Here is an 18,225-nt window from a genome sequence, read left to right as displayed (position 1 = left end):
GAGGCGGAGGGTTTGGCCACCCCCTCCCAGCCGAGGGCGGGCGTGACCCAGCGAACCCTTCGGCGCTTGGCGCCCCGCCCAAGATCCGGCCCGTCGCTCACAGGGACGTGGCCCCGGAGGCTTCAGGGCCCGGGGCCCGCGGTCCCTTGGGCATCGCCCCTGCCCGCCCACGCGGCGCTAGGCGCCGCCCAGCCGCAGCCCGGGCCGGCCCTCCTGCCCGACAGCAGCTGGCCCGAAGCCACTGGGAGCCACCATCGTGTCGCCACGGCCCCTCAGCCCCGGCGAGGCCACCCTTGCCCGCACACCACCCGCCGAGCTCAGGAGCCCGCCCCTGGCGGCCGGCAGGCCCGGGGAAGCGGCCCCTGCCCTCGATCCCGCTCCCGCACCCGGCCGCGGCGGCGACACGGCGGGGGGCGGGGCTTTTGCCGGAGGGAGCTGTGGAGGGACACACCCACCGGCACACAGGTGGCGGCACCGGGGCGGGGCGCCGGTGGGGGCGGCCAGGTGCAGGTCGAGGGGCTCGCTGGCCGAAGGGACGGCAACCGGGCCCGCGGCGGAGCCTGGGTCCGGGCCAGGCACCCCGGGGGCGTCTGGGGTGCGGCTGCCTTCCAGGGCCGCCTTCTGGCCGCCTGGCGGGCCGGGCCGGCGGGGAGCGCCCCCTCCGGCGCGCGCGCCGTGGTGGGAGGGCCCTGAGGAGGCGGGGCCTGCAGTGGGGCCCCGGCGCGGGCGGAGCCGGCGGCCACCGCCCGCGGGCGAGTTAAAGGAGAAGGCGGAGCGGGAGGCAAAAAGCCTACAGCACCCGGTATTCCCAGGCGGTCTCCCATCCAAGTACTAACCAGGCCCGACCCTGCTTAGCTTCCGAGATCAGACGAGATCGGGCGCGTTCAGGGTGGTATGGCCGTAGACGGCGGCGGGGACGGCGGGCTGCCTCTTGAGGCCCACTTTCGCTGGCGCTTGCGCCTCACCGCCAGCCTGGCGGTCAGCCCGCCCCGGCAGGACCCCGTCGCCCGCCCAGGCAGGGGGAACGGAGGTCTCGGGTACCGGGCGGTGGCGGAGGCGGAGGGTTTGGCCACCCCCTCCCAGCCGAGGGCGGGCGTGACCCAGCGAACCCTTCGGCGCTTGGCGCCCCGCCCAAGATCCGGCCCGTCGCTCACAGGGACGTGGCCCCGGAGGCTTCAGGGCCCGGGGCCCGCGGTCCCTTGGGCATCGCCCCTGCCCGCCCACGCGGCGCTAGGCGCCGCCCAGCCGCAGCCCGGGCCGGCCCTCCTGCCCGACAGCAGCTGGCCCGAAGCCACTGGGAGCCACCATCGTGTCGCCACGGCCCCTCAGCCCCGGCGAGGCCACCCTTGCCCGCACACCACCCGCCGAGCTCAGGAGCCCGCCCCTGGCGGCCGGCAGGCCCGGGGAAGCGGCCCCTGCCCTCGAACCCGCTCCCGCACCCGGCCGCGGCGGCGACACGGCGGGGGGCGGGGCTTTTGCCGGAGGGAGCTGTGGAGGGACACACCCACCGGCACACAGGTGGCGGCACCGGGGCGGGGCGCCGGTGGGGGCGGCCAGGTGCAGGTCGAGGGGCTCGCTGGCCGAAGGGACGGCAACCGGGCCCGCGGCGGAGCCTGGGTCCGGGCCAGGCACCCCGGGGGCGTCTGGGGTGCGGCTGCCTTCCAGGGCCGCCTTCTGGCCGCCTGGCGGGCCGGGCCGGCGGGGAGCGCCCCCTCCGGCGCGCGCGCCGTGGTGGGAGGGGCCTGAGGAGGCGGGGCCTGCAGCGGGGCCCCGGCGCGGGCGGAGCCGGCGGCCACCGCCCGCGGGCGAGTTAAAGGAGAAGGCGGAGCGGGAGGCAAAAAGCCTACAGCACCCGGTATTCCCAGGCGGTCTCCCATCCAAGTACTAACCAGGCCCGACCCTGCTTAGCTTCCGAGATCAGACGAGATCGGGCGCGTTCAGGGTGGTATGGCCGTAGACGGGGGCGGGGACGGCGGGCTGCCTCTTGAGGCCCACTTTCGCTGGCGCTTGCGCCTCACCGCCAGCCTGGCGGTCAGCCCGCCCCGGCAGGACCCCGTCGCCCGCCCAGGCAGGGGGAACGGAGGTCTCGGGTACCGGGCGGTGGCGGAGGCGGAGGGTTTGGCCACCCCCTCCCAGCCGAGGGCGGGCGTGAGCCAGCGAACCCTTCGGCGCTTGGCGCCCCGCCCAAGATCCGGCCCGTCGCTCACAGGGACGTGGCCCCGGAGGCTTCAGGGCCCGGGGCCCGCGGTCCCTTGGGCATCGCCCCTGCCCGCCCACGCGGCGCTAGGCGCCGCCCAGCCGCAGCCCGGGCCGGCCCTCCTGCCCGACAGCAGCTGGCCCGAAGCCACTGGGAGCCACCATCGTGTCGCCACGGCCCCTCAGCCCCGGCGAGGCCACCCTTGCCCGCACACCACCCGCCGAGCTCAGGAGCCCGCCCCTGGCGGCCGGCAGGCCCGGGGAAGCGGCCCCTGCCCTCGATCCCGCTCCCGCACCCGGCCGCGGCGGCGACACGGCGGGGGGCGGGGCTTTTGCCGGAGGGAGCTGTGGAGGGACACACCCACCGGCACACAGGTGGCGGCACCGGGGCGGGGCGCCGGTGGGGGCGGCCAGGTGCAGGTCGAGGGGCTCGCTGGCCGAAGGGACGGCAACCGGGCCCGCGGCGGAGCCTGGGTCCGGGCCAGGCACCCCGGGGGCGTCTGGGGTGCGGCTGCCTTCCAGGGCCGCCTTCTGGCCGCCTGGCGGGCCGGGCCGGCGGGGAGCGCCCCCTCCGGCGCGCGCGCCGTGGTGGGAGGGGCCTGAGGAGGCGGGGCCTGCAGCGGGGCCCCGGCGCGGGCGGAGCCGGCGGCCACCGCCCGCGGGCGAGTTAAAGGAGAAGGCGGAGCGGGAGGCAAAAAGCCTACAGCACCCGGTATTCCCAGGCGGTCTCCCATCCAAGTACTAACCAGGCCCGACCCTGCTTAGCTTCCGAGATCAGACGAGATCGGGCGCGTTCAGGGTGGTATGGCCGTAGACGGGGGCGGGGACGGCGGGCTGCCTCTTGAGGCCCACTTTCGCTGGCGCTTGCGCCTCACCGCCAGCCTGGCGGTCAGCCCGCCCCGGCAGGACCCCGTCGCCCGCCCAGGCAGGGGGAACGGAGGTCTCGGGTACCGGGCGGTGGCGGAGGCGGAGGGTTTGGCCACCCCCTCCCAGCCGAGGGCGGGCGTGACCCAGCGAACCCTTCGGCGCTTGGCGCCCCGCCCAAGATCCGGCCCGTCGCTCACAGGGACGTGGCCCCGGAGGCTTCAGGGCCCGGGGCCCGCGGTCCCTTGGGCATCGCCCCTGCCCGCCCACGCGGCGCTAGGCGCCGCCCAGCCGCAGCCCGGGCCGGCCCTCCTGCCCGACAGCAGCTGGCCCGAAGCCACTGGGAGCCACCATCGTGTCGCCACGGCCCCTCAGCCCCGGCGAGGCCACCCTTGCCCGCACACCACCCGCCGAGCTCAGGAGCCCGCCCCTGGCGGCCGGCAGGCCCGGGGAAGCGGCCCCTGCCCTCGATCCCGCTCCCGCACCCGGCCGCGGCGGCGACACGGCGGGGGGCGGGGCTTTTGCCGGAGGGAGCTGTGGAGGGACACACCCACCGGCACACAGGTGGCGGCACCGGGGCGGGGCGCCGGTGGGGGCGGCCAGGTGCAGGTCGAGGGGCTCGCTGGCCGAAGGGACGGCAACCGGGCCCGCGGCGGAGCCTGGGTCCGGGCCAGGCACCCCGGGGGCGTCTGGGGTGCGGCTGCCTTCCAGGGCCGCCTTCTGGCCGCCTGGCGGGCCGGGCCGGCGGGGAGCGCCCCCTCCGGCGCGCGCGCCGTGGTGGGAGGGGCCTGAGGAGGCGGGGCCTGCAGCGGGGCCCCGGCGCGGGCGGAGCCGGCGGCCACCGCCCGCGGGCGAGTTAAAGGAGAAGGCGGAGCGGGAGGCAAAAAGCCTACAGCACCCGGTATTCCCAGGCGGTCTCCCATCCAAGTACTAACCAGGCCCGACCCTGCTTAGCTTCCGAGATCAGACGAGATCGGGCGCGTTCAGGGTGGTATGGCCGTAGACGGCGGCGGGGACGGCGGGCTGCCTCTTGAGGCCCACTTTCGCTGGCGCTTGCGCCTCACCGCCAGCCTGGCGGTCAGCCCGCCCCGGCAGGACCCCGTCGCCCGCCCAGGCAGGGGGAACGGAGGTCTCGGGTACCGGGCGGTGGCGGAGGCGGAGGGTTTGGCCACCCCCTCCCAGCCGAGGGCGGGCGTGAGCCAGCGAACCCTTCGGCGCTTGGCGCCCCGCCCAAGATCCGGCCCGTCGCTCACAGGGACGTGGCCCCGGAGGCTTCAGGGCCCGGGGCCCGCGGTCCCTTGGGCATCGCCCCTGCCCGCCCACGCGGCGCTAGGCGCCGCCCAGCCGCAGCCCGGGCCGGCCCTCCTGCCCGACAGCAGCTGGCCCGAAGCCACTGGGAGCCACCATCGTGTCGCCACGGCCCCTCAGCCCCGGCGAGGCCACCCTTGCCCGCACACCACCCGCCGAGCTCAGGAGCCCGCCCCTGGCGGCCGGCAGGCCCGGGGAAGGGGCCCCTGCCCTCGATCCCGCTCCCGCACCCGGCCGCGGCGGCGACACGGCGGGGGGCGGGGCTTTTGCCGGAGGGAGCTGTGGAGGGACACACCCACCGGCACACAGGTGGCGGCACCGGGGCGGGGCGCCGGTGGGGGCGGCCAGGTGCAGGTCGAGGGGCTCGCTGGCCGAAGGGACGGCAACCGGGCCCGCGGCGGAGCCTGGGTCCGGGCCAGGCACCCCGGGGGCGTCTGGGGTGCGGCTGCCTTCCAGGGCCGCCTTCTGGCCGCCTGGCGGGCCGGGCCGGCGGGGAGCGCCCCCTCCGGCGCGCGCGCCGTGGTGGGAGGGGCCTGAGGAGGCGGGGCCTGCAGCGGGGCCCCGGCGCGGGCGGAGCCGGCGGCCACCGCCCGCGGGCGAGTTAAAGGAGAAGGCGGAGCGGGAGGCAAAAAGCCTACAGCACCCGGTATTCCCAGGCGGTCTCCCATCCAAGTACTAACCAGGCCCGACCCTGCTTAGCTTCCGAGATCAGACGAGATCGGGCGCGTTCAGGGTGGTATGGCCGTAGACGGGGGCGGGGACGGCGGGCTGCCTCTTGAGGCCCACTTTCGCTGGCGCTTGCGCCTCACCGCCAGCCTGGCGGTCAGCCCGCCCCGGCAGGACCCCGTCGCCCGCCCAGGCAGGGGGAACGGAGGTCTCGGGTACCGGGCGGTGGCGGAGGCGGAGGGTTTGGCCACCCCCTCCCAGCCGAGGGCGGGCGTGACCCAGCGAACCCTTCGGCGCTTGGCGCCCCGCCCAAGATCCGGCCCGTCGCTCACAGGGACGTGGCCCCGGAGGCTTCAGGGCCCGGGGCCCGCGGTCCCTTGGGCATCGCCCCTGCCCGCCCACGCGGCGCTAGGCGCCGCCCAGCCGCAGCCCGGGCCGGCCCTCCTGCCCGACAGCAGCTGGCCCGAAGCCACTGGGAGCCACCATCGTGTCGCCACGGCCCCTCAGCCCCGGCGAGGCCACCCTTGCCCGCACACCACCCGCCGAGCTCAGGAGCCCGCCCCTGGCGGCCGGCAGGCCCGGGGAAGCGGCCCCTGCCCTCGAACCCGCTCCCGCACCCGGCCGCGGCGGCGACACGGCGGGGGGCGGGGCTTTTGCCGGAGGGAGCTGTGGAGGGACACACCCACCGGCACACAGGTGGCGGCACCGGGGCGGGGCGCCGGTGGGGGCGGCCAGGTGCAGGTCGAGGGGCTCGCTGGCCGAAGGGACGGCAACCGGGCCCGCGGCGGAGCCTGGGTCCGGGCCAGGCACCCCGGGGGCGTCTGGGGTGCGGCTGCCTTCCAGGGCCGCCTTCTGGCCGCCTGGCGGGCCGGGCCGGCGGGGAGCGCCCCCTCCGGCGCGCGCGCCGTGGTGGGAGGGCCCTGAGGAGGCGGGGCCTGCAGTGGGGCCCCGGCGCGGGCGGAGCCGGCGGCCACCGCCCGCGGGCGAGTTAAAGGAGAAGGCGGAGCGGGAGGCAAAAAGCCTACAGCACCCGGTATTCCCAGGCGGTCTCCCATCCAAGTACTAACCAGGCCCGACCCTGCTTAGCTTCCGAGATCAGACGAGATCGGGCGCGTTCAGGGTGGTATGGCCGTAGACGGCGGCGGGGACGGCGGGCTGCCTCTTGAGGCCCACTTTCGCTGGCGCTTGCGCCTCACCGCCAGCCTGGCGGTCAGCCCGCCCCGGCAGGACCCCGTCGCCCGCCCAGGCAGGGGGAACGGAGGTCTCGGGTACCGGGCGGTGGCGGAGGCGGAGGGTTTGTCCACCCCCTACCAGCCGAGGGCGGGCGTGAGCCAGCGAACCCTTCGGCGCTTGGCGCCCCGCCCAAGATCCGGCCCGTCGCTCACAGGGACGTGGCCCCGGAGGCTTCAGGGCCCGGGGCCCGCGGTCCCTTGGGCATCGCCCCTGCCCGCCCACGCGGCGCTAGGCGCCGCCCAGCCGCAGCCCGGGCCGGCCCTCCTGCCCGACAGCAGCTGGCCCGAAGCCACTGGGAGCCACCATCGTGTCGCCACGGCCCCTCAGCCCCGGCGAGGCCACCCTTGCCCGCACACCACCCGCCGAGCTCAGGAGCCCGCCCCTGGCGGCCGGCAGGCCCGGGGAAGCGGCCCCTGCCCTCGAACCCGCTCCCGCACCCGGCCGCGGCGGCGACACGGCGGGGGGCGGGGCTTTTGCCGGAGGGAGCTGTGGAGGGACACACCCACCGGCACACAGGTGGCGGCACCGGGGCGGGGCGCCGGTGGGGGCGGCCAGGTGCAGGTCGAGGGGCTCGCTGGCCGAAGGGACGGCAACCGGGCCCGCGGTGGAGCCTGGGTCCGGGCCAGGCACCCCGGGGGCGTCTGGGGTGCGGCTGCCTTCCAGGGCCGCCTTCTGGCCGCCTGGCGGGCCGGGCCGGCGGGGAGCGCCCCCTCCGGCGCGCGCGCCGTGGTGGGAGGGGCCTGAGGAGGCGGGGCCTGCAGCGGGGCCCCGGCGCGGGCGGAGCCGGCGGCCACCGCCCGCGGGCGAGTTAAAGGAGAAGGCGGAGCGGGAGGCAAAAAGCCTACAGCACCCGGTATTCCCAGGCGGTCTCCCATCCAAGTACTAACCAGGCCCGACCCTGCTTAGCTTCCGAGATCAGACGAGATCGGGCGCGTTCAGGGTGGTATGGCCGTAGACGGGGACGGGGACGGCGGGCTGCCTCTTGAGGCCCACTTTCGCTGGCGCTTGCGCCTTACCGCCAGCCTGGCGGTCAGCCCGCCCCGGCAGGACCCCGTCGCCCGCCCAGGCAGGGGGAACGGAGGTCTCGGGTACCGGGCGGTGGCGGAGGCGGAGGGTTTGGCCACCCCCTCCCAGCCGAGGGCGGGCGTGAGCCAGCGAACCCTTCGGCGCTTGGCGCCCCGCCCAAGATCCGGCCCGTCGCTCACAGGGACGTGGCCCCGGAGGCTTCAGGGCCCGGGGCCCGCGGTCCCTTGGGCATCGCCCCTGCCCGCCCACGCGGCGCTAGGCGCCGCCCAGCCGCAGTCCGGGCCGGCCCTCCTGCCCGACAGCAGCTGGCCCGAAGCCAGTGGGAGCCACCATCGTGTCGCCACGGCCCCTCAGCCCCGGCGAGGCCACCCTTGCCCGCACACCACCCGCCGAGCTCAGGAGCCCGCCCCTGGCGGCCGGCAGGCCCGGGGAAGCGGCCCCTGCCCTCGATCCCGCTCCCGCACCCGGCCGCGGCGGCGACACGGCGGGGGGCGGGGCTTTTGCCGGAGGGAGCTGTGGAGGGACACACCCACCGGCACACAGGTGGCGGCACCGGGGCGGGGCGCCGGTGGGGGCGGCCAGGTGCAGGTCGAGGGGCTCGCTGGCCGAAGGGACGGCAACCGGGCCCGCGGCGGAGCCTGGGTCCGGGCCAGGCACCCCGGGGGCGTCTGGGGTGCGGCTGCCTTCCAGGGCCGCCTTCTGGCCGCCTGGCGGGCCGGGCCGGCGGGGAGCGCCCCCTCCGGCGCGCGCGCCGTGGTGGGAGGGGCCTGAGGAGGCGGGGCCTGCAGCGGGGCCCCGGCGCGGGCGGAGCCGGCGGCCACCGCCCGCGGGCGAGTTAAAGGAGAAGGCGGAGCGGGAGGCAAAAAGCCTACAGCACCCGGTATTCCCAGGCGGTCTCCCATCCAAGTACTAACCAGGCCCGACCCTGCTTAGCTTCCGAGATCAGACGAGATCGGGCGCGTTCAGGGTGGTATGGCCGTAGACGGCGGCGGGGACGGCGGGCTGCCTCTTGAGGCCCACTTTCGCTGGCGCTTGCGCCTCACCGCCAGCCTGGCGGTCAGCCCGCCCCGGCAGGACCCCGTCGCCCGCCCAGGCAGGGGGAACGGAGGTCTCGGGTACCGGGCGGTGGCGGAGGCGGAGGGTTTGGCCACCCCCTCCCAGCCGAGGGCGGGCGTGAGCCAGCGAACCCTTCGGCGCTTGGCGCCCCGCCCAAGATCCGGCCCGTCGCTCACAGGGACGTGGCCCCGGAGGCTTCAGGGCCCGGGGCCCGCGGTCCCTTGGGCATCGCCCCTGCCCGCCCACGCGGCGCTAGGCGCCGCCCAGCCGCAGCCCGGGCCGGCCCTCCTGCCCGACAGCAGCTGGCCCGAAGCCACTGGGAGCCACCATCGTGTCGCCACGGCCCCTCAGCCCCGGCGAGGCCACCCTTGCCCGCACACCACCCGCCGAGCTCAGGAGCCCGCCCCTGGCGGCCGGCAGGCCCGGGGAAGCGGCCCCTGCCCTCGATCCCGCTCCCGCACCCGGCCGCGGCGGCGACACGGCGGGGGGCGGGGCTTTTGCCGGAGGGAGCTGTGGAGGGACACACCCACCGGCACACAGGTGGCGGCACCGGGGCGGGGCGCCGGTGGGGGCGGCCAGGTGCAGGTCGAGGGGCTCGCTGGCCGAAGGGACGGCAACCGGGCCCGCGGCGGAGCCTGGGTCCGGGCCAGGCACCCCGGGGGCGTCTGGGGTGCGGCTGCCTTCCAGGGCCGCCTTCTGGCCGCCTGGCGGGCCGGGCCGGCGGGGAGCGCCCCCTCCGGCGCGCGCGCCGTGGTGGGAGGGGCCTGAGGAGGCGGGGCCTGCAGCGGGGCCCCGGCGCGGGCGGAGCCGGCGGCCACCGCCCGCGGGCGAGTTAAAGGAGAAGGCGGAGCGGGAGGCAAAAAGCCTACAGCACCCGGTATTCCCAGGCGGTCTCCCATCCAAGTACTAACCAGGCCCGACCCTGCTTAGCTTCCGAGATCAGACGAGATCGGGCGCGTTCAGGGTGGTATGGCCGTAGACGGGGGCGGGGACGGCGGGCTGCCTCTTGAGGCCCACTTTCGCTGGCGCTTGCGCCTCACCGCCAGCCTGGCGGTCAGCCCGCCCCGGCAGGACCCCGTCGCCCGCCCAGGCAGGGGGAACGGAGGTCTCGGGTACCGGGCGGTGGCGGAGGCGGAGGGTTTGGCCACCCCCTCCCAGCCGAGGGCGGGCGTGACCCAGCGAACCCTTCGGCGCTTGGCGCCCCGCCCAAGATCCGGCCCGTCGCTCACAGGGACGTGGCCCCGGAGGCTTCAGGGCCCGGGGCCCGCGGTCCCTTGGGCATCGCCCCTGCCCGCCCACGCGGCGCTAGGCGCCGCCCAGCCGCAGCCCGGGCCGGCCCTCCTGCCCGACAGCAGCTGGCCCGAAGCCACTGGGAGCCACCATCGTGTCGCCACGGCCCCTCAGCCCCGGCGAGGCCACCCTTGCCCGCACACCACCCGCCGAGCTCAGGAGCCCGCCCCTGGCGGCCGGCAGGCCCGGGGAAGCGGCCCCTGCCCTCGATCCCGCTCCCGCACCCGGCCGCGGCGGCGACACGGCGGGGGGCGGGGCTTTTGCCGGAGGGAGCTGTGGAGGGACACACCCACCGGCACACAGGTGGCGGCACCGGGGCGGGGCGCCGGTGGGGGCGGCCAGGTGCAGGTCGAGGGGCTCGCTGGCCGAAGGGACGGCAACCGGGCCCGCGGCGGAGCCTGGGTCCGGGCCAGGCACCCCGGGGGCGTCTGGGGTGCGGCTGCCTTCCAGGGCCGCCTTCTGGCCGCCTGGCGGGCCGGGCCGGCGGGGAGCGCCCCCTCCGGCGCGCGCGCCGTGGTGGGAGGGGCCTGAGGAGGCGGGGCCTGCAGCGGGGCCCCGGCGCGGGCGGAGCCGGCGGCCACCGCCCGCGGGCGAGTTAAAGGAGAAGGCGGAGCGGGAGGCAAAAAGCCTACAGCACCCGGTATTCCCAGGCGGTCTCCCATCCAAGTACTAACCAGGCCCGACCCTGCTTAGCTTCCGAGATCAGACGAGATCGGGCGCGTTCAGGGTGGTATGGCCGTAGACGGCGGCGGGGACGGCGGGCTGCCTCTTGAGGCCCACTTTCGCTGGCGCTTGCGCCTCACCGCCAGCCTGGCGGTCAGCCCGCCCCGGCAGGACCCCGTCGCCCGCCCAGGCAGGGGGAACGGAGGTCTCGGGTACCGGGCGGTGGCGGAGGCGGAGGGTTTGGCCACCCCCTCCCAGCCGAGGGCGGGCGTGACCCAGCGAACCCTTCGGCGCTTGGCGCCCCGCCCAAGATCCGGCCCGTCGCTCACAGGGACGTGGCCCCGGAGGCTTCAGGGCCCGGGGCCCGCGGTCCCTTGGGCATCGCCCCTGCCCGCCCACGCGGCGCTAGGCGCCGCCCAGCCGCAGCCCGGGCCGGCCCTCCTGCCCGACAGCAGCTGGCCCGAAGCCACTGGGAGCCACCATCGTGTCGCCACGGCCCCTCAGCCCCGGCGAGGCCACCCTTGCCCGCACACCACCCGCCGAGCTCAGGAGCCCGCCCCTGGCGGCCGGCAGGCCCGGGGAAGCGGCCCCTGCCCTCGAACCCGCTCCCGCACCCGGCCGCGGCGGCGACACGGCGGGGGGCGGGGCTTTTGCCGGAGGGAGCTGTGGAGGGACACACCCACCGGCACACAGGTGGCGGCACCGGGGCGGGGCGCCGGTGGGGGCGGCCAGGTGCAGGTCGAGGGGCTCGCTGGCCGAAGGGACGGCAACCGGGCCCGCGGCGGAGCCTGGGTCCGGGCCAGGCACCCCGGGGGCGTCTGGGGTGCGGCTGCCTTCCAGGGCCGCCTTCTGGCCGCCTGGCGGGCCGGGCCGGCGGGGAGCGCCCCCTCCGGCGCGCGCGCCGTGGTGGGAGGGCCCTGAGGAGGCGGGGCCTGCAGTGGGGCCCCGGCGCGGGCGGAGCCGGCGGCCACCGCCCGCGGGCGAGTTAAAGGAGAAGGCGGAGCGGGAGGCAAAAAGCCTACAGCACCCGGTATTCCCAGGCGGTCTCCCATCCAAGTACTAACCAGGCCCGACCCTGCTTAGCTTCCGAGATCAGACGAGATCGGGCGCGTTCAGGGTGGTATGGCCGTAGACGGCGGCGGGGACGGCGGGCTGCCTCTTGAGGCCCACTTTCGCTGGCGCTTGCGCCTCACCGCCAGCCTGGCGGTCAGCCCGCCCCGGCAGGACCCCGTCGCCCGCCCAGGCAGGGGGAACGGAGGTCTCGGGTACCGGGCGGTGGCGGAGGCGGAGGGTTTGTCCACCCCCTCCCAGCCGAGGGCGGGCGTGAGCCAGCGAACCCTTCGGCGCTTGGCGCCCCGCCCAAGATCCGGCCCGTCGCTCACAGGGACGTGGCCCCGGAGGCTTCAGGGCCCGGGGCCCGCGGTCCCTTGGGCATCGCCCCTGCCCGCCCACGCGGCGCTAGGCGCCGCCCAGCCGCAGCCCGGGCCGGCCCTCCTGCCCGACAGCAGCTGGCCCGAAGCCACTGGGAGCCACCATCGTGTCGCCACGGCCCCTCAGCCCCGGCGAGGCCACCCTTGCCCGCACACCACCCGCCGAGCTCAGGAGCCCGCCCCTGGCGGCCGGCAGGCCCGGGGAAGCGGCCCCTGCCCTCGAACCCGCTCCCGCACCCGGCCGCGGCGGCGACACGGCGGGGGGCGGGGCTTTTGCCGGAGGGAGCTGTGGAGGGACACACCCACCGGCACACAGGTGGCGGCACCGGGGCGGGGCGCCGGTGGGGGCGGCCAGGTGCAGGTCGAGGGGCTCGCTGGCCGAAGGGACGGCAACCGGGCCCGCGGTGGAGCCTGGGTCCGGGCCAGGCACCCCGGGGGCGTCTGGGGTGCGGCTGCCTTCCAGGGCCGCCTTCTGGCCGCCTGGCGGGCCGGGCCGGCGGGGAGCGCCCCCTCCGGCGCGCGCGCCGTGGTGGGAGGGGCCTGAGGAGGCGGGGCCTGCAGCGGGGCCCCGGCGCGGGCGGAGCCGGCGGCCACCGCCCGCGGGCGAGTTAAAGGAGAAGGCGGAGCGGGAGGCAAAAAGCCTACAGCACCCGGTATTCCCAGGCGGTCTCCCATCCAAGTACTAACCAGGCCCGACCCTGCTTAGCTTCCGAGATCAGACGAGATCGGGCGCGTTCAGGGTGGTATGGCCGTAGACGGGGGCGGGGACGGCGGGCTGCCTCTTGAGGCCCACTTTCGCTGGCGCTTGCGCCTCACCGCCAGCCTGGCGGTCAGCCCGCCCCGGCAGGACCCCGTCGCCCGCCCAGGCAGGGGGAACGGAGGTCTCGGGTACCGGGCGGTGGCGGAGGCGGAGGGTTTGGCCACCCCCTCCCAGCCGAGGGCGGGCGTGACCCAGCGAACCCTTCGGCGCTTGGCGCCCCGCCCAAGATCCGGCCCGTCGCTCACAGGGACGTGGCCCCGGAGGCTTCAGGGCCCGGGGCCCGCGGTCCCTTGGGCATCGCCCCTGCCCGCCCACGCGGCGCTAGGCGCCGCCCAGCCGCAGTCCGGGCCGGCCCTCCTGCCCGACAGCAGCTGGCCCGAAGCCACTGGGAGCCACCATCGTGTCGCCACGGCCCCTCAGCCCCGGCGAGGCCACCCTTGCCCGCACACCACCCGCCGAGCTCAGGAGCCCGCCCCTGGCGGCCGGCAGGCCCGGGGAAGCGGCCCCTGCCCTCGAACCCGCTCCCGCACCCGGCCGCGGCGGCGACACGGCGGGGGGCGGGGCTTTTGCCGGAGGGAGCTGTGGAGGGACACACCCACCGGCACACAGGTGGCGGCACCGGGGCGGGGCGCCGGTGGGGGCGGCCAGGTGCAGGTCGAGGGGCTCGCTGGCCGAAGGGACGGCAACCGGGCCCGCGGCGGAGCCTGGGTCCGGGCCAGGCACCCCGGGGGCGTCTGGGGTGCGGCTGCCTTCCAGGGCCGCCTTCTGGCCGCCTGGCGGGCCGGGCCGGCGGGGAGCGCCCCCTCCGGCGCGCGCGCCGTGGTGGGAGGGGCCTGAGGAGGCGGGGCCTGCAGCGGGGCCCCGGCGCGGGCGGAGCCGGCGGCCACCGCCCGCGGGCGAGTTAAAGGAGAAGGCGGAGCGGGAGGCAAAAAGCCTACAGCACCCGGTATTCCCAGGCGGTCTCCCATCCAAGTACTAACCAGGCCCGACCCTGCTTAGCTTCCGAGATCAGACGAGATCGGGCGCGTTCAGGGTGGTATGGCCGTAGACGGCGGCGGGGACGGCGGGCTGCCTCTTGAGGCCCACTTTCGCTGGCGCTTGCGCCTCACCGCCAGCCTGGCGGTCAGCCCGCCCCGGCAGGACCCCGTCGCCCGCCCAGGCAGGGGGAACGGAGGTCTCGGGTACCGGGCGGTGGCGGAGGCGGAGGGTTTGGCCACCCCCTCCCAGCCGAGGGCGGGCGTGAGCCAGCGAACCCTTCGGCGCTTGGCGCCCCGCCCAAGATCCGGCCCGTCGCTCACAGGGACGTGGCCCCGGAGGCTTCAGGGCCCGGGGCCCGCGGTCCCTTGGGCATCGCCCCTGCCCGCCCACGCGGCGCTAGGCGCCGCCCAGCCGCAGCCCGGGCCGGCCCTCCTGCCCGACAGCAGCTGGCCCGAAGCCACTGGGAGCCACCATCGTGTCGCCACGGCCCCTCAGCCCCGGCGAGGCCACCCTTGCCCGCACACCACCCGCCGAGCTCAGGAGCCCGCCCCTGGCGGCCGGCAGGCCCGGGGAAGCGGCCCCTGCCCTCGAACCCGCTCCCGCACCCGGCCGCGGCGGCGACACGGCGGGGGGCGGGGCTTTTGCCGGAGGGAGCTGTGGAGGGACACACCCACCGGCACACAGGTGGCGGCACCGGGGCGGGGCGCCGGTGGGGGCGGCCAGGTGCAGGTCGAGGGGCTCGCTGGCCGAAGGGACGGCAACCGGGCCCGCGGCGGAGCCTGGGTCCGGGCCAGGCACCCCGGGGGCGTCTGGGGTGCGGCTGCCTTCCAGGGCCGCCTTCTGGCCGCCTGGCGGGCCGGGCCGGCGGGGAGCGCCCCCTCCGGCGCGCGCGCCGTGGTGGGAGGGGCCTGAGGAGGCGGGGCCTGCAGCGGGGCCCCGGCGCGGGCGGAGCCGGCGGCCACCGCCCGCGGGCGAGTTAAAGGAGAAGGCGGAGCGGGAGGCAAAAAGCCTACAGCACCCGGTATTCCCAGGCGGTCTCCCATCCAAGTACTAACCAGGCCCGACCCTGCTTAGCTTCCGAGATCAGACGAGATCGGGCGCGTTCAGGGTGGTATGGCCGTAGACGGGGGCGGGGACGGCGGGCTGCCTCTTGAGGCCCACTTTCGCTGGCGCTTGCGCCTCACCGCCAGCCTGGCGGTCAGCCCGCCCCGGCAGGACCCCGTCGCCCGCCCAGGCAGGGGGAACGGAGGTCTCGGGTACCGGGCGGTGGCGGAGGCGGAGGGTTTGGCCACCCCCTCCCAGCCGAGGGCGGGCGTGACCCAGCGAACCCTTCGGCGCTTGGCGCCCCGCCCAAGATCCGGCCCGTCGCTCACAGGGACGTGGCCCCGGAGGCTTCAGGGCCCGGGGCCCGCGGTCCCTTGGGCATCGCCCCTGCCCGCCCACGCGGCGCTAGGCGCCGCCCAGCCGCAGCCCGGGCCGGCCCTCCTGCCCGACAGCAGCTGGCCCGAAGCCACTGGGAGCCACCATCGTGTCGCCACGGCCCCTCAGCCCCGGCGAGGCCACCCTTGCCCGCACACCACCCGCCGAGCTCAGGAGCCCGCCCCTGGCGGCCGGCAGGCCCGGGGAAGCGGCCCCTGCCCTCGAACCCGCTCCCGCACCCGGCCGCGGCGGCGACACGGCGGGGGGCGGGGCTTTTGCCGGAGGGAGCTGTGGAGGGACACACCCACCGGCACACAGGTGGCGGCACCGGGGCGGGGCGCCGGTGGGGGCGGCCAGGTGCAGGTCGAGGGGCTCGCTGGCCGAAGGGACGGCAACCGGGCCCGCGGCGGAGCCTGGGTCCGGGCCAGGCACCCCGGGGGCGTCTGGGGTGCGGCTGCCTTCCAGGGCCGCCTTCTGGCCGCCTGGCGGGCCGGGCCGGCGGGGAGCGCCCCCTCCGGCGCGCGCGCCGTGGTGGGAGGGGCCTGAGGAGGCGGGGCCTGCAGCGGGGCCCCGGCGCGGGCGGAGCCGGCGGCCACCGCCCGCGGGCGAGTTAAAGGAGAAGGCGGAGCGGGAGGCAAAAAGCCTACAGCACCCGGTATTCCCAGGCGGTCTCCCATCCAAGTACTAACCAGGCCCGACCCTGCTTAGCTTCCGAGATCAGACGAGATCGGGCGCGTTCAGGGTGGTATGGCCGTAGACGGGGGCGGGGACGGCGGGCTGCCTCTTGAGGCCCACTTTCGCTGGCGCTTGCGCCTCACCGCCAGCCTGGCGGTCAGCCCGCCCCGGCAGGACCCCGTCGCCCGCCCAGGCAGGGGGAACGGAGGTCTCGGGTACCGGGCGGTGGCGGAGGCGGAGGGTTTGGCCACCCCCTCCCAGCCGAGGGCGGGCGTGACCCAGCGAACCCTTCGGCGCTTGGCGCCCCGCCCAAGATCCGGCCCGTCGCTCACAGGGACGTGGCCCCGGAGGCTTCAGGGCCCGGGGCCCGCGGTCCCTTGGGCATCGCCCCTGCCCGCCCACGCGGCGCTAGGCGCCGCCCAGCCGCAGCCCGGGCCGGCCCTCCTGCCCGACAGCAGCTGGCCCGAAGCCACTGGGAGCCACCATCGTGTCGCCACGGCCCCTCAGCCCCGGCGAGGCCACCCTTGCCCGCACACCACCCGCCGAGCTCAGGAGCCCGCCCCTGGCGGCCGGCAGGCCCGGGGAAGCGGCCCCTGCCCTCGATCCCGCTCCCGCACCCGGCCGCGGCGGCGACACGGCGGGGGGCGGGGCTTTTGCCGGAGGGAGCTGTGGAGGGACACACCCACCGGCACACAGGTGGCGGCACCGGGGCGGGGCGCCGGTGGGGGCGGCCAGGTGCAGGTCGAGGGGCTCGCTGGCCGAAGGGACGGCAACCGGGCCCGCGGCGGAGCCTGGGTCCGGGCCAGGCACCCCGGGGGCGTCTGGGGTGCGGCTGCCTTCCAGGGCCGCCTTCTGGCCGCCTGGCGGGCCGGGCCGGCGGGGAGCGCCCCCTCCGGCGCGCGCGCCGTGGTGGGAGGGGCCTGAGGAGGCGGGGCCTGCAGCGGGGCCCCGGCGCGGGCGGAGCCGGCGGCCACCGCCCGCGGGCGAGTTAAAGGAGAAGGCGGAGCGGGAGGCAAAAAGCCTACAGCACCCGGTATTCCCAGGCGGTCTCCCATCCAAGTACTAACCAGGCCCGACCCTGCTTAGCTTCCGAGATCAGACGAGATCGGGCGCGTTCAGGGTGGTATGGCCGTAGACGGGGGCGGGGACGGCGGGCTGCCTCTTGAGGCCCACTTTCGCTGGCGCTTGCGCCTCACCGCCAGCCTGGCGGTCAGCCCGCCCCGGCAGGACCCCGTCGCCCGCCCAGGCAGGGGGAACGGAGGTCTCGGGTACCGGGCGGTGGCGGAGGCGGAGGGTTTGGCCACCCCCTCCCAGCCGAGGGCGGGCGTGAGCCAGCGAACCCTTCGGCGCTTGGCGCCCCGCCCAAGATCCGGCCCGTCGCTCACAGGGACGTGGCCCCGGAGGCTTCAGGGCCCGGGGCCCGCGGTCCCTTGGGCATCGCCCCTGCCCGCCCACGCGGCGCTAGGCGCCGCCCAGCCGCAGCCCGGGCCGGCCCTCCTGCCCGACAGCAGCTGGCCCGAAGCCACTGGGAGCCACCATCGTGTCGCCACGGCCCCTCAGCCCCGGCGAGGCCACCCTTGCCCGCACACCACCCGCCGAGCTCAGGAGCCCGCCCCTGGCGGCCGGCAGGCCCGGGGAAGCGGCCCCTGCCCTCGATCCCGCTCCCGCACCCGGCCGCGGCGGCGACACGGCGGGGGGCGGGGCTTTTGCCGGAGGGAGCTGTGGAGGGACACACCCACCGGCACACAGGTGGCGGCACCGGGGCGGGGCGCCGGTGGGGGCGGCCAGGTGCAGGTCGAGGGGCTCGCTGGCCGAAGGGACGGCAACCGGGCCCGCGGCGGAGCCTGGGTCCGGGCCAGGCACCCCGGGGGCGTCTGGGGTGCGGCTGCCTTCCAGGGCCGCCTTCTGGCCGCCTGGCGGGCCGGGCCGGCGGGGAGCGCCCCCTCCGGCGCGCGCGCCGTGGTGGGAGGGGCCTGAGGAGGCGGGGCCTGCAGCGGGGCCCCGGCGCGGGCGGAGCCGGCGGCCACCGCCCGCGGGCGAGTTAAAGGAGAAGGCGGAGCGGGAGGCAAAAAGCCTACAGCACCCGGTATTCCCAGGCGGTCTCCCATCCAAGTACTAACCAGGCCCGACCCTGCTTAGCTTCCGAGATCAGACGAGATCGGGCGCGTTCAGGGTGGTATGGCCGTAGACGGGGGCGGGGACGGCGGGCTGCCTCTTGAGGCCCACTTTCGCTGGCGCTTGCGCCTCACCGCCAGCCTGGCGGTCAGCCCGCCCCGGCAGGACCCCGTCGCCCGCCCAGGCAGGGGGAACGGAGGTCTCGGGTACCGGGCGGTGGCGGAGGCGGAGGGTTTGGCCACCCCCTCCCAGCCGAGGGCGGGCGTGACCCAGCGAACCCTTCGGCGCTTGGCGCCCCGCCCAAGATCCGGCCCGTCGCTCACAGGGACGTGGCCCCGGAGGCTTCAGGGCCCGGGGCCCGCGGTCCCTTGGGCATCGCCCCTGCCCGCCCACGCGGCGCTAGGCGCCGCCCAGCCGCAGCCCGGGCCGGCCCTCCTGCCCGACAGCAGCTGGCCCGAAGCCACTGGGAGCCACCATCGTGTCGCCACGGCCCCTCAGCCCCGGCGAGGCCACCCTTGCCCGCACACCACCCGCCGAGCTCAGGAG

General features: G+C 77.3%; 17 non-coding genes across 17 annotated transcripts; all 17 read right to left on the bottom strand.

Moving 5' to 3' along the window:
- Window positions 1-787: 787 nt before the first annotated feature.
- Window positions 788-906, bottom strand: LOC149746400 (5S ribosomal RNA). The gene has a single exon (XR_016389432.1). It is a non-coding gene; the product is annotated as a 5S ribosomal RNA (ribosomal RNA).
- A 934-nt stretch (window positions 907-1,840) lies between these two features.
- Window positions 1,841-1,959, bottom strand: LOC149746399 (5S ribosomal RNA). The gene has a single exon (XR_016389431.1). It is a non-coding gene; the product is annotated as a 5S ribosomal RNA (ribosomal RNA).
- A 934-nt stretch (window positions 1,960-2,893) lies between these two features.
- On the bottom strand, window positions 2,894-3,012 carry LOC149746398 (5S ribosomal RNA). Its single transcript, XR_016389430.1, has one exon. It is a non-coding gene; the product is annotated as a 5S ribosomal RNA (ribosomal RNA).
- Window positions 3,013-3,946: 934 nt separating this feature from the next.
- LOC149746397 (5S ribosomal RNA) lies at window positions 3,947-4,065 on the bottom strand. Its single transcript, XR_016389429.1, has one exon. It is a non-coding gene; the product is annotated as a 5S ribosomal RNA (ribosomal RNA).
- A 934-nt stretch (window positions 4,066-4,999) lies between these two features.
- Window positions 5,000-5,118, bottom strand: LOC149746396 (5S ribosomal RNA). The gene has a single exon (XR_016389427.1). It is a non-coding gene; the product is annotated as a 5S ribosomal RNA (ribosomal RNA).
- A 934-nt stretch (window positions 5,119-6,052) lies between these two features.
- LOC149746395 (5S ribosomal RNA) lies at window positions 6,053-6,171 on the bottom strand. Its single transcript, XR_016389426.1, has one exon. It is a non-coding gene; the product is annotated as a 5S ribosomal RNA (ribosomal RNA).
- Window positions 6,172-7,105: 934 nt separating this feature from the next.
- On the bottom strand, window positions 7,106-7,224 carry LOC149746394 (5S ribosomal RNA). The gene has a single exon (XR_016389425.1). It is a non-coding gene; the product is annotated as a 5S ribosomal RNA (ribosomal RNA).
- A 934-nt stretch (window positions 7,225-8,158) lies between these two features.
- LOC149746393 (5S ribosomal RNA) lies at window positions 8,159-8,277 on the bottom strand. Its single transcript, XR_016389424.1, has one exon. It is a non-coding gene; the product is annotated as a 5S ribosomal RNA (ribosomal RNA).
- A 934-nt stretch (window positions 8,278-9,211) lies between these two features.
- Window positions 9,212-9,330, bottom strand: LOC149746392 (5S ribosomal RNA). The gene has a single exon (XR_016389423.1). It is a non-coding gene; the product is annotated as a 5S ribosomal RNA (ribosomal RNA).
- A 934-nt stretch (window positions 9,331-10,264) lies between these two features.
- Window positions 10,265-10,383, bottom strand: LOC149746391 (5S ribosomal RNA). The gene has a single exon (XR_016389422.1). It is a non-coding gene; the product is annotated as a 5S ribosomal RNA (ribosomal RNA).
- A 934-nt stretch (window positions 10,384-11,317) lies between these two features.
- Window positions 11,318-11,436, bottom strand: LOC149746390 (5S ribosomal RNA). The gene has a single exon (XR_016389421.1). It is a non-coding gene; the product is annotated as a 5S ribosomal RNA (ribosomal RNA).
- A 934-nt stretch (window positions 11,437-12,370) lies between these two features.
- On the bottom strand, window positions 12,371-12,489 carry LOC149746389 (5S ribosomal RNA). Its single transcript, XR_016389420.1, has one exon. It is a non-coding gene; the product is annotated as a 5S ribosomal RNA (ribosomal RNA).
- A 934-nt stretch (window positions 12,490-13,423) lies between these two features.
- LOC149746388 (5S ribosomal RNA) lies at window positions 13,424-13,542 on the bottom strand. Its single transcript, XR_016389419.1, has one exon. It is a non-coding gene; the product is annotated as a 5S ribosomal RNA (ribosomal RNA).
- A 934-nt stretch (window positions 13,543-14,476) lies between these two features.
- Window positions 14,477-14,595, bottom strand: LOC149746387 (5S ribosomal RNA). Its single transcript, XR_016389418.1, has one exon. It is a non-coding gene; the product is annotated as a 5S ribosomal RNA (ribosomal RNA).
- A 934-nt stretch (window positions 14,596-15,529) lies between these two features.
- LOC149746386 (5S ribosomal RNA) lies at window positions 15,530-15,648 on the bottom strand. The gene has a single exon (XR_016389416.1). It is a non-coding gene; the product is annotated as a 5S ribosomal RNA (ribosomal RNA).
- A 934-nt stretch (window positions 15,649-16,582) lies between these two features.
- LOC149746385 (5S ribosomal RNA) lies at window positions 16,583-16,701 on the bottom strand. The gene has a single exon (XR_016389415.1). It is a non-coding gene; the product is annotated as a 5S ribosomal RNA (ribosomal RNA).
- Window positions 16,702-17,635: 934 nt separating this feature from the next.
- On the bottom strand, window positions 17,636-17,754 carry LOC149746384 (5S ribosomal RNA). Its single transcript, XR_016389414.1, has one exon. It is a non-coding gene; the product is annotated as a 5S ribosomal RNA (ribosomal RNA).
- Between the last annotated feature and the right edge of the window lie 471 nt (window positions 17,755-18,225).

Source organism: Delphinapterus leucas, chromosome 19 (genome assembly GCF_059928025.1).
Source record: "Delphinapterus leucas isolate spDelLeu-1000000601 "Yukka" chromosome 19, BTC_Dleu_Yukka2, whole genome shotgun sequence".
Classification (NCBI taxonomy): Eukaryota; Metazoa; Chordata; class Mammalia; order Artiodactyla; family Monodontidae; genus Delphinapterus; species Delphinapterus leucas.
This window is presented reverse-complemented; position numbering and strand designations above follow the sequence as displayed.